General features: G+C 39.2%; 1 long non-coding RNA gene across 2 annotated transcripts in view; it reads left to right on the forward strand.

Moving 5' to 3' along the window:
- The window catches only part of LOC125082254 (uncharacterized), a 31,202-nt gene extending 22,682 nt beyond the window's left edge, over nt 1-8,520 (forward strand). The window contains exon 3 of one of the 2 annotated variants that reach the window (XR_007121932.1): nt 8,401-8,520. This is a non-coding gene — a long non-coding RNA (uncharacterized LOC125082254). The remainder of the gene's footprint in view (nt 1-8,400) is intronic. The other variant, XR_007121931.1, reaches the window with a different exon arrangement.
- Nucleotides 8,521-11,890: the final 3,370 nt, after the last annotated feature.

Below are 11,890 nucleotides of genomic sequence, written 5' to 3' on the forward strand. Positions count from 1 at the left end.
TGCAGTGGCATATCACTTTGTCCAAACCTCAGTCCTAACACTCTCCATAGTGTATTCTAGTTCTTTTATCTACTCCACCAGATTGAATGTCTTCAGGACAGGCAAGACTGCAATCTTCTTTTCTATCAAAGTGGATGTACATTATGTTTGAGTAAGAAAGTTGTCATAATAAATGAAAAAATTAAAAAAGAGTCAGTACTGTTTTCTAGACCATACAGAACTTTTGGTTAAAAGTTCAACTCAAAACAAGGATGTGGAGTCTGGCAAAACAATAACAAGAAGCAAGCGGAAGAACCAATAGGGCATAAGATCAGAAACATAAAACTGAAAATGTGAATCCAAGATTAAGAAGGGAGCCACAGTGATGAGTAGACTAAAGCAAACCACCAAAAACGTTATTGTATAAAACACTGAATCAAGGATCTGGAGGATAGAAGCTAAATAATAAAGAGAACTTTTAAAATTCTGAACCTTCATTTCCTTCTTACATCAAAACTTTCTAAATATATAAGGGACCGGTTCACAGGTCAACAATTGATATAACTCCATTTCTAGTCGAAAGAGCTAAAAGAAATTTGCTTCTTTAAATATTGATATAACTTGAAAGAGAAGTGGTGATTTACTGAGAACCTCTTCCAGTGGTTTAAACAGGGAGAATTAAAGTCATATGGAGCACATAAATGGAGAAGATTTTATTTGAAAAGACAAAGTTGGTAATGCTAGGAACAAAAAAAGACATCTGCAAAATGGTTAAGATCAAGATGTTTAAGAGTGGGCTTAATGTAAGACCTTGGGATCTTTTCCATCCTGTGTCATGTGAAATAGTGGGCGATGAAAGATTTAAGATCTCTGCTAGCATGAGAATGCTTGACAGACTGTAGTGTCGTCAACATGACATGTTTATGACCCTGAAGTCATGTGCGGTCTAACTTCAAGTTCCTTAGGCTTTTATCATCCTTATGGTGCAATAGACATGATTTGAAAATTAATGGTGCCAAAGTACAGATCAGCCATACCACCAATTGAGCTGATGATCAAAATCAACCACAGTTAAGGGTTGTATACAGTACACTTACGAATGAGTTCCCCTAACATGCTACTTGAACTATTACCAAAAAAAGTGAGATCATAAATCTTGTTGGTCACTCTGGCTAACATTAAAAATAATCTGACAAAAAATTGTAGATGTGTGGTATATAGGAACAAAGACCTTGAAACTTCAACTTTTAACTCTATTTTACAATGTGTAACAAGCTAAGTGTCTTAGCGTAGGCTGCTATAACAAATTACTGGGTGGTTCAAAAGCAACAGAAATTGATTTCTCATACTTCTGGAGGGTAGAAACCTGAGGACAAGGTTTTGGTAAGGGCTTCCTCCAGTCTGCAGACTGCTGACTTCTTATAGCCTTTCATGGAGGAGAAGGGAAGAGAGCTCTCTGGGGTCTCTTTTATAAGGGCACTAATCTCATTCATGAGGGCTCTACCCTTAGGACCTGATATCCCCCGAATGGCCCCCCTCCCTCCTACTGTACTTTGTTTTGTTTTGTTTTGTTTTTTATGGATAAAGACACAGGACAGTATCCTGAAGGGTCCCATGGTCTAGTCTCCTATCATCAGGGAATGTTTGCCTCCTACAGTTGTTACATGATATGAATTTAAGGAAAGAAGATTCTGTTAGAGATAAGGCTTACAAAGGATCCTGCCACATTCTCAAAAATCTCATACCACATGGAAACTTATTACATTTTTTCATCATGTAGGTTCAGTAATTTCAGGATGATATTTAAAAATGTGGGCAAACATAGTAAGCAGCATGTCATGGTTGGAAGTTAATTGTTAATGAAACATAAGGATTAACTTTGTTTTTGTTAAATTATAGGGAAAGAAAAAAAAAGAATCTTATTCATTGTCAGAACTGCAAAGGTGTAATCATTTTAACAAGTGAAATTTTCTCTTGGATTTTTCATTACTTACTAGTCAAACAAATTTTCATCTGAGTATTCCTTGATGTAGAGGTTGCTTAGTGTTACAGATGGAATGTTTGCATTCCCCTGAAATGCGTATGTTGAATCTTAACCCACAATGTGATGGTAGGAGCTAGATTTTCCTGGAGTTTGCTGTACTGATTATGGGAAAACTGGCAAATAGCATTGCATTAGGATTGGTTTCCTGGTATCAGTAATTGTACTGTGGTAACATAAGATGCTCAGATTAGGAGAAGCTGGATGAATGATCTATAAAAATGGCAACTCTTTAGTAAGCCCAAAATATTTCAAAATAAACTGCTAAAATGAGTGTTACACACACAAAATTACTCATGCAGTTACTCATATGTTAGAAGCATGAAAACAGCATAGCCCGTGTGCTTGTCTAGAGGGAAACAGGTGAGAGGGACATCTCCAGTGATGTAACAGGTGCTGTTCCCTGAGCCAGCACCCAAAGCCACCAGGTTAGAATGAGGGGAGGCATGGCTTTGGCAGGCAAGCTAATTTATATCTTTTTTTATTATTGATTGATTTTGTTTGTTTGTTTGTTTGTTTTGTCAGAGAAACAACCTTTTCTCATCTGTTCTTTATGCTCTGCTTTCTATTTGGTAAGACTGGCCAGATCTGGTTCCCTTGTTCTCTTCTCCTGTTCCTCTTTACTCAGAAAACATGATTTTTTTTTTTTTTTATTCTGACTGACCCTCCTAAATCTCATATGTTCAAGTCTCTTCCTTTCATCATTATTATCCCCTTTACTCTGGTTTCTGCCATTCCAAAGTGACTCTCAGACTATCTCAGACAGGCTGTGAATATCATCATTGGGCGGTCTGCGGCTGTCACTAATACATCTATAGCGGCTCTGTGAGCCAACTGAGAGACACAAGCATTCTTTCTTTAGTCTCAGCAACATGAATACAATTTAGCTCGGAATCTGCAGGTTGATTAATACTTAAAAGGTCAGAACAGAAATAGCAAATGTTTTACCTTTTGTCAGGCTGAGAGCTTCACACTTGCTACCTGTGAGGTAGGTAGTATCCCCGCCCTCACCCTAGAGACAGGGATGCTGGGGCGCAGACATGTCGGCGATTTCTCCCAAGTCACAGAGCTATCCAGTCCTAGATTCTCTAGGATTTGAACTGAGTCGAGTCTGACTTCTTGTCCATGAGCTACTCTGTTTCTATTGTCCAATGTTGGATACTGTTTCTGAAGTAGAATGGAAGTATAGGCTCCTGTACTCTAAACATGACATTTTCCTATTGAATTGTTTAAAAAGTCTACAACAGTATAAAGAAAAACATGTTGAATGTTTGTAGGTTTAAAGGAGCACCTGAGGAAGGCCCTCTTTTTCATAATATTGTGGATTTTGTTTCTTGTTGAAAGATATAGAATTGGGTCAAGCCTAAGAAAGGAGTGGATGTGGTAGGAAGAGAGGAGGGCACATTCTCTGAGGCAGAAGCTGTGCTCTCTGACCACTGAAAAATGGAAAAGAATACAAATAATACAGTTAAGCCTTAGAACAAGCAAATTTCAAATTCCGGCAAGAGACAGCTTCACCAGGAAGAACCTCTGAAGGAGCTGTGTGACCTCTGCGCCCCCAAGAGGCAGGCTTAGTTGAGGGAGTCCAGGGGACATCATCCCTCTGAAGGAATGAGTTTCCAGCAGAGGACTTCAGCCTCTGCCATGGTGGGCCCTCTTCCCATCTTGCCATTGTTGGTGGACACCAAGGGGAGAAAGGGAAAGCCTGGATCACCACTCTCAAGCACGGATTTCCATCCTGAAGTAAAAGACGACACAGTCAGACTCATGTCAGAGCAGAATATACGCAGAAGTCTGGACCCGGCACTTTCCTCTCATCTCTCCTGTCAGTGTGTCACAACATTTGAATTTGTTTGTTTTCCTTTGATCCACTTTTTGCATAAATCCTTCACAGGGGGCTCTTATGAGAAACTGTGACAGAGGAAGTTGTTATCTCTAATGGCTCTGAAAGTTGTTAACTTTAATGGATTAGAACTGGAGGCGTTTTCAACTCGGTGATTTCCAGGTAGCAGGGGAACTGGGAACCAAGCAAAAGACTTTTTAGGTTCTGGCTGGAACTTCAGAGTTCAAATCACTTTAATGCCATTTGGTCAGATCTACTGAAAGAATAATCCAAGCACAAATCCTGCCATTGCCAGGCGCTCCCAGACTCACTGGCAGATTGACTCATCTATTTTTAAGTAGGTTCAGGTTTGGGTACTCTGATAGCAAATCAGAATGATTTTGTCCCATTGCATGAACACTGTTTGTATCATTTTATTTTATTCTCAAAAATTAATAACAAGATGGATTTTTCTGAATACACAGTTTTTCACCCAAATTCTGTGGTGCCTGAGGCAAACTCCCCACAGATAGGCATGGTTCTACAGTTGTCCCCTTCCCTCTTGATTTTGTCCAGGAGTGCTCTGGTCACACGCTCTGCCAGCTGTGCTTGACTTTGATTCCCAGTAAAGGACTCTCGTAGGATTGTGTCAACTTTTTTAAGAGAAATGGATTTTCCTGGGTGCAGGACATAACAGAGTATAACACTTTCTTTCCTGAAAAAAAGGAACTCCCACTTATCCTGAGGTAGGAAAATGGATGACTTCTGAGGACAGGAGAAGGTTGTTCCTCTGGTCCTGGGATTGTTGGGGTGCAAAGATGAGGAAGAGGGGCCATTTTTCGGTCCAGTATTTGGCCAACACCACAAACCCACCAAATCCAACCCTGCTGTGTTTTAATGACCCTGCAGCCTACTTAACCATCCTTGCCTTGACTCCCTTCCTCTGGGAAGGCAAGGGCACTAGTAGGAAAGGATGGGTCTATGAGCCATGGGGTGGACGGCTGTGGGTAGACATGAGGCTGAGCTCTCTCTGAAGTCTGACATTCCCCTGATCCTTGCTGCCAGCCAGGCCAGTCCATGTACCCCTGTTTGAAGAAACAAACTGTGGTTTAAACCACTCCATCCATGGTACTTTTTTACGGCAGTCCCGGCAACTAGTACAACAGGACTGAGTACAACCATAAATTCTAGCAATGCGAAAGCAAAATGTTTTCACACAAGTATATCTCTGAATCTGCTCTACAAGCACAAAAGTTGAATTGATTCCTTCCTTTATTGCTTCAAGTGTGCTGAGAAGTCTCACAGGGGCCGGAAAGAGCAAAGAGCAACATCCAAAGCAGTGCCCTGACTTACTCTCAGGGACCATCTCACCCCAGCGGTGCTAACACAAATGGCTTCCCTTCCTCCAGAGATTTCAGGAAGTGCAAAGTTCCACTAGGGCCACAAAACAGGCATCTTAGGGGTTCCTCCACTGGCCTCTGTTGTTTTCCCTTTGTAAGTTGTTGCCTTGGGAATTGAGAGAGTATTTACTCTGAATTTTTAACTCTACATTTACTGCTTTTTTAAATAAGCTGTAGGGCAGATCAGACAGTTTGTGGTAAAAACGTCATATGAAGCCCTCATTTGTGTCAAGAAAAGAGTGATGTATTAAAAAAAAAAAATCACCCTTTAAACAATACATCCTTATCAAGATTGTTGGTAATTTCGTGGCACAGTAATAACATACTAAAAATTTAATCACTATTCAGGAAACATAAAAACGAAGCGATAGTCAATTACTTCATTCCTAATGTCATAAAGCAAATGTACTTATAATGAAAGGAACACTGGATAATAAGTTAGGAAACCATGACTTTTGTCTCAATTCTACTGCAGTTTTCCTTGAAACTTAGGCAAGTAGCTTGACCTTTTTTATTCTCAGGAGACTCATTTGTGTAAAGGGTAAATTGTAAATAATCATAAGGTTCCCTTACTGCTTTAAAAAGTTTATATTGCCACGCTTATATGTGTAGTGACATTATCGAATACCAGATAGTTCATTTATAGTAGGAGTCTCCCCTCGTGTTTATCACACAGAGAGGGCAGGATTTACTCTGGCAGATCATTCCTCAAATAATACACCCTTCTGATCAGAAGGAAAACTCCATAGTGGAAAAAAGTTTATACCTGAGGGGTGGTGTTTATGCCGAGTGTCCTTTGCAGGACAGTGGCAATCAATGTGTGTATCTACCACGTCTTTATCATTCATTCACTGATTCATGCACACATTTACTCTTCCAACAGACATTTATTGAACAGCTACTGTCTACAAACTCGAACAATCAGTGACCTGGGTCTCACTGATTTGAGACCAAAGGACTTGAAGATGTTATTCCTTACTATAAATATCAACAGAACAGTCAAGGGTAAAGGGATAGGGGAAGGATCAGCTGAGTAGCTGAGTCAGAGTAACTGGTAGACAGTTTCGTGTCTTAGAACAAAACTGGATGGATGTATCCATGGCCAGTATGGATGGGTATATGGCTTAAATACATGATACCTGAAAGTTGGTTTGTTCAGAACTAGTGCTGGGCACCGGGGTTAGACTGCATATCTAGCAGAGATCCACCACCCGAGATATGTGGGAAGGAGGGATGCAGAAATCGGCAACTGAACAAAAAAGATGTCTTAGGGAACATGACGATGGTCAGGGCCTGAACCCTCAATAACTTAACATCTTGTATTGGAGGTTTCTGTGGCAGATAGATAATTCAAGAAAGAAGGTAACAAGACTAGTCTTGGATTAAAGAGTTATACACACCTGTGGGAGCAAGAGGGAAGACCTTCCTGGTTAATTAGAACTTCGAGTAAAGAGTAGCATTTTTCCTGGAGCTTGACCCGAATAGGTTTTGACAAGTGCGAGAGGGGAGGTGATTGTCCCTGTGAAGGTAAGTGTGCTGTGTACGGGCAATCATGGTGGCCCAGAGTGAGGTTATTGGAAAGTTAACACATTTACTTACTGGAAGGGCAGGAGAAATGTTAGTTACAGCTAGAAGCACAGGTTTGAAGAAGGCACTGGAGAAATGATTAGATAGTGTAGTTTTATGTAGGCCAATCAGAAAGATTTTCATGATGATAATATTTCATAGTATAAAATACTGAAAAATAATCAAATAGGTTAAGGACTGAGAATAAGCCACACAATTTCATTTCAAGAAGCATGTCTCTTGAGATAAATTGTGCATTTTCATTCATTGGAAAATGACGATAACGTAACCATATTATATAAGATAATACTTTCACTGCAGTTTCCATGATATTTACAGAGAATAGTATTGGTGAATTCTAAATTTTACTTCAGTTGTTGTGCATAATAATATTTCCAATTCCTATTCTCCTTGATTGACTTTGATCTCACCCTATACCTAATCAATTATTGCTTTAGGACCATGACCCTGCCTACCTCCAGCATAGCCTTAGCTTTGCCTCTATCCCTACTTCACACACATCCTATGTTCCATTAATTAAAAAGTAGCTATTATTCCCCAAGCATACTTCTCTCTTTCATATCTCCATGCTCCCTCTACCTGACATACATGTCCCAAATTCTAAGTCTTATATCAAGTTGAGCATCACCTACCTTGAATGCTTTTCTAAACTCATATGCCTCAAATACCAGATAAATAAATATATTTCCTTAACACTTTTTTTTTAAAGATTTTATTTATTTATTTGACAGACAGAGATTACAAGCAGGCAGAGAGACAGTCAGAGAGAGGAGGAAGCAGGCTCCCTGCTGAGCAGAGAGCCCGATGTGGGGCTCGATCCCAGGACCCTGGGATCATGACCTGAGCTGAAGGCAGAGGCTTTAACCCACTGAGCCACCCAGGCGCCCCTTCCTTAACACTTTTAATACAAATTCTGTCAAATGGTTCTTCTGCATCTATTGATATTGTTGTTATTCTTTTTCTTTTGGTATATGTCCTGTTGATTCATTTGCAAATATTGAACCACTTTTGCCCCAGGAATAAATCCCAATGAGCATAGTGAATGATTTTTTTCAATGTATTTGTGGTTTCAACTTGCTAGTATAAGGTATTATCATTAGTTTCATGATACACGTTCATCATCTATTGTATTTTCAAACACTAGGCCTTAAAGCTACTTAACTAATAATATATACCAATTATCTAAGAGGATTAGAGTTAACTGTATCTGCCAAAATTTATTACTGACTCAGTAAATTACCTTACTCATACTATTACTATAAAAGAGTACCTCCCTCCTTACAAAGAGTCCAAGTATGCTTAACTGCTCCTTGTGGCAGGTGACTTTGTAGAATTAGTCACAGTCATTTGGCATGTGCTTATGCGTTATCTTCCTCAAGCGATGAGAAGGCAATTTTATTTATCTTTTGAAAGCTAACTAAAAATCCATTGTGGGAGTCAGCTCAGTGAGTTGTGTTACATGTCCTATGTTCCCAAGACACCTGTTGCCAAAGAGCTAGCAATGTGTGCAAATTTGTGCATGGTGCCGCTCCTTAAACCACCTTCAAAGTAGACTTTTCTTTCCACGGGAGACAGGTAATCAGCATATCAGCGCCCCAACTCTGGAATTCTAGAATAACTTTGAGTCAACGTGGGAAATTTGGAGAAAATGTTTGCAGCAATGCCACAAACACACATACAACTCAATATGCAAATGTAAGTTGTTTTCCTTTTTTAATAATGCGTTTATTAGATTTCCTCTTGGACTAATATTTGAAAGTAATAAAAGACAATAATAAATTCCTTTGAAATCTCTAACCAGCCTTACAACTTTCCTCTTCTATAAGGTGTATATGCAAAAAGGGAGAGAGAGGATTTTTATTAATAAAAAATGTAGAATGAATTCATGAGCAAAAGAAAAGTAAATCTTCATTTCTTATCATTGCTTACTTTTCCTAATGTTTATTATTCACAAAGAGCCCACCACGTACCTCAAGCACTTGATTCCTAAACTCCAGGGAAGAATCAGAAGCCATTACCATACTCCCCAGTATTAGATAACAAGAAGCAACATTAAAATAAACAAATAAAAAAATCTAAAAAAATCTACTCTATCCATCAGGAGGCTCTTGCTCTGATCCAGATTCTTCCACAAAGTATCTGTGTGCCCTCAAACACGTTATTTCTCTCTCAGATCCCTTGTCTAGACATTAAACTATAATAGTTCTATATTTTCTTTGGATTCCCAAACCCTACCTACTCTCAAATTTATGGACATCCTTAAATCTAATAAAATTTACCCCTTTTCTTATCAGAAAATTTCTTGAATGTAAAATCATCTGGAATAAATGTTCCTGAAAGATTCTTCCACAAGAACCGTCTCTCTAATCTTAAATTCCCATCCTCCCAAATCTCCCATGATTTTATACCTATCATTTCTACTCTGGTTGCAAGAAATTTAAAGATTCTTGATCCTTTTCTTCCTTTTCTATCAACTCCTGCTGGCCTTTCTTCCCTCCTGGTTCCACCTAGAAAGCAGGAGCAATCATCAATTCTACTTCTTTCCCCTCTGGTCTCTCAATTACCTTGTTTTACATCACTTTCCTAGTAAAACTCTAAATCAGGATCAATGTCAGCACTGCCTTAACATTCGCGGTTGGGGATGCTAAGGATTATTGGAGGATATTACCCACCCATGCAGGTTGTCCCCAAGACGTTTGTGTCTTCATTCCAATGACTTATAAACACTATCGTTCTCTTCCATTCCCTTCTATGAATATTCCAAGCTCTCACAGATGTCTTATTTAATGCTGGAACCCCTTGCCTACGATTATCAGCAAGAAACTTACTTCTCTTATTAAATTTAAGAAAATGAGACTATTAGTGTCAATTTACATCGGGTAGGCTGTGCCCTTCCTACAAGCCAATCTACATCCACGCCTAAGACCATCATAGTCCTCTGGCCTCTCTTGGCCCCTCCAATTCAGCTCTTTATTCCACCCCTGAACGATGTTGTCCAGAATATTTTTCCTACCGTCAGTTGCTCTCTCTACTGCATCTTCACCATTCTCCTTTCTGCTTCTTCCTCTTAGCCTCTAAATATACCCAAGCCTCCCCTGGCATCTTCCAGCCAGCTGCTGCCCCATGTCTGACTCGCCTTCCTCTGCAGTTAATGAAAGCGTTGTTGCCACACTTGACCACAATTTCAAACCCATTCAGTGCTCCAGGGCCCTGCATCCTGCCTGCTTCTCTCTCCCGTGCACTGGAACTGGTTTGGTAGTCATTGGTGGTCTCCTAACTTTGAATCCAATGAAAATGGTCATTTCTGAGTTTGCTGAGCTTCTCTGTTGCTTTTGGGAGTTCTGCTTACTTTCTCATCCTTCATACTCTCTAATCTCTTGGTTTGTGTCATACCACACTATGCTTTTTTGGAGAGTGATCTCTCTGACATTTTATTCTCTCTATAAAATCATCCTACTTTCTATAAGTGTTCCAAGTTCTTGTCCTCAGTGTTAGTCTTTGTGCCTTGGTTATTTTGGCTTTATATGTTATCCTGGGCTATCTCATTTATTTCTAAGGCCTAAATTTATTTCTAAGGCTCAGACACACTGAGAATTCCCAAATGTATTTTTCCATCACATACTTCGCCAGCAAGCTTTATACTGAGACCAATATCCAGGATATATTCTTCTAGGTATCTCACATAGACACCAACATTTATCAGATGAAATGTTAATTTCTCATCTTTCTCCACTGATTTCCTCTAATGACTCTTTATCACACAGTCTTTTGTATTTTCTCACTTTTTAAATATAATCAAAATTATTTTTCCTGAATTTTTTCTATTAAATATGTTTTATGTTTCTGCCCCTTCCCATTCTAAATAAGAAGTTTATCATAGGATACCATTGTCTATCATTTGGCTATAGTGTGCATTTCTAATTAGTTTCCTGGTCTCTGCTTTTGTCCCCCTCAAATCTATCCTATACATAGTTGCCAGAGAAAAGTAAAACCTAAATATGCATAGATATTTATCCCTGTTATTATGACAATCTGTATATATTTCTGTCTTATAGCTAGAAAGCATACATGTTAAGGTAAGAAATCAGGCTTTATTCATGTTTGCATTATTAGCAGAATATCAGACACATAACAGAAAGAAAAAACAATAGGAATATGTTGAAGGACAGAGAACAATGTGATTTTTCTTTTTTTTTTTTTCTTTTTTTTTTTTTTAAAGATTTTATTTATTTATTTGACAGACAGAGATCACAAGTAGGCAGAGAGGCAGGCAGAGAGAGAGGAAGGGAAGCAGGCTCCCTGCTGAGCAGAGAGCCCGATGCGGGACTCGATCCCAGGACCCTGAGATCATGACCTGAGCCGAAGGCAGCGGCTTAACCCACTGAGCCACCCAGGCGCCCATCAATGTGATTTTTCTTAAAAGAGTATTTAATTTATCCTTCGGAGGGGAGAAAGATTATAATCTCCATAAATTCAATTTATTGTATCCATCCAGTAAATGTCGGTTGAGTGCCTATTCTATAGTAGACTCTGGTTATTCCTCAGGGAAGGGCATAACCTATGTTTTTGAAGTTTAAGGTCTTGATAGAGGATATGAATAAAAACAGGTGCCATGGAGAAAATATAAGCAATGGATTATAAGAAAAGTTGTAGAAAGCAGTTGCCATGTTAAATATTGCAGAGAGAATAACTTTCTTTGACATTTGACCAAAAAAATTCTAAATAAGAGGAAGAGACAGGCCAACTTAAGCAAATATTTGAGAACATGTTATAGGAAAGGGAGTAAGAAGTACTATGATCCCAAGAGTGGCATTTTCCAGGGAAATTGAGGAAAATTCCAGAGACCATTGTGGTTAGAGCAGATTTAGTGAGGGACTGGAGATACGTGGCCAAGGCAAATGGCCTCATAATCAATGTTTCAGAGTTTTAGGACAATAGAGGGCTTGCACCCTGTAATTGGCAGTAAGGTCAAAGAGAACACTTAGCCAGATTCAAACCCACTGGGATGAGGGCAGACGGAGACAAAACAGTTTCCTCCTGAGTACCAGCGGAGGAAGCCAC

This window comes from Lutra lutra, chromosome 12, assembly GCF_902655055.1.
Source record: "Lutra lutra chromosome 12, mLutLut1.2, whole genome shotgun sequence".
In the NCBI taxonomy this organism is placed as follows: Eukaryota; Metazoa; Chordata; class Mammalia; order Carnivora; family Mustelidae; genus Lutra; species Lutra lutra.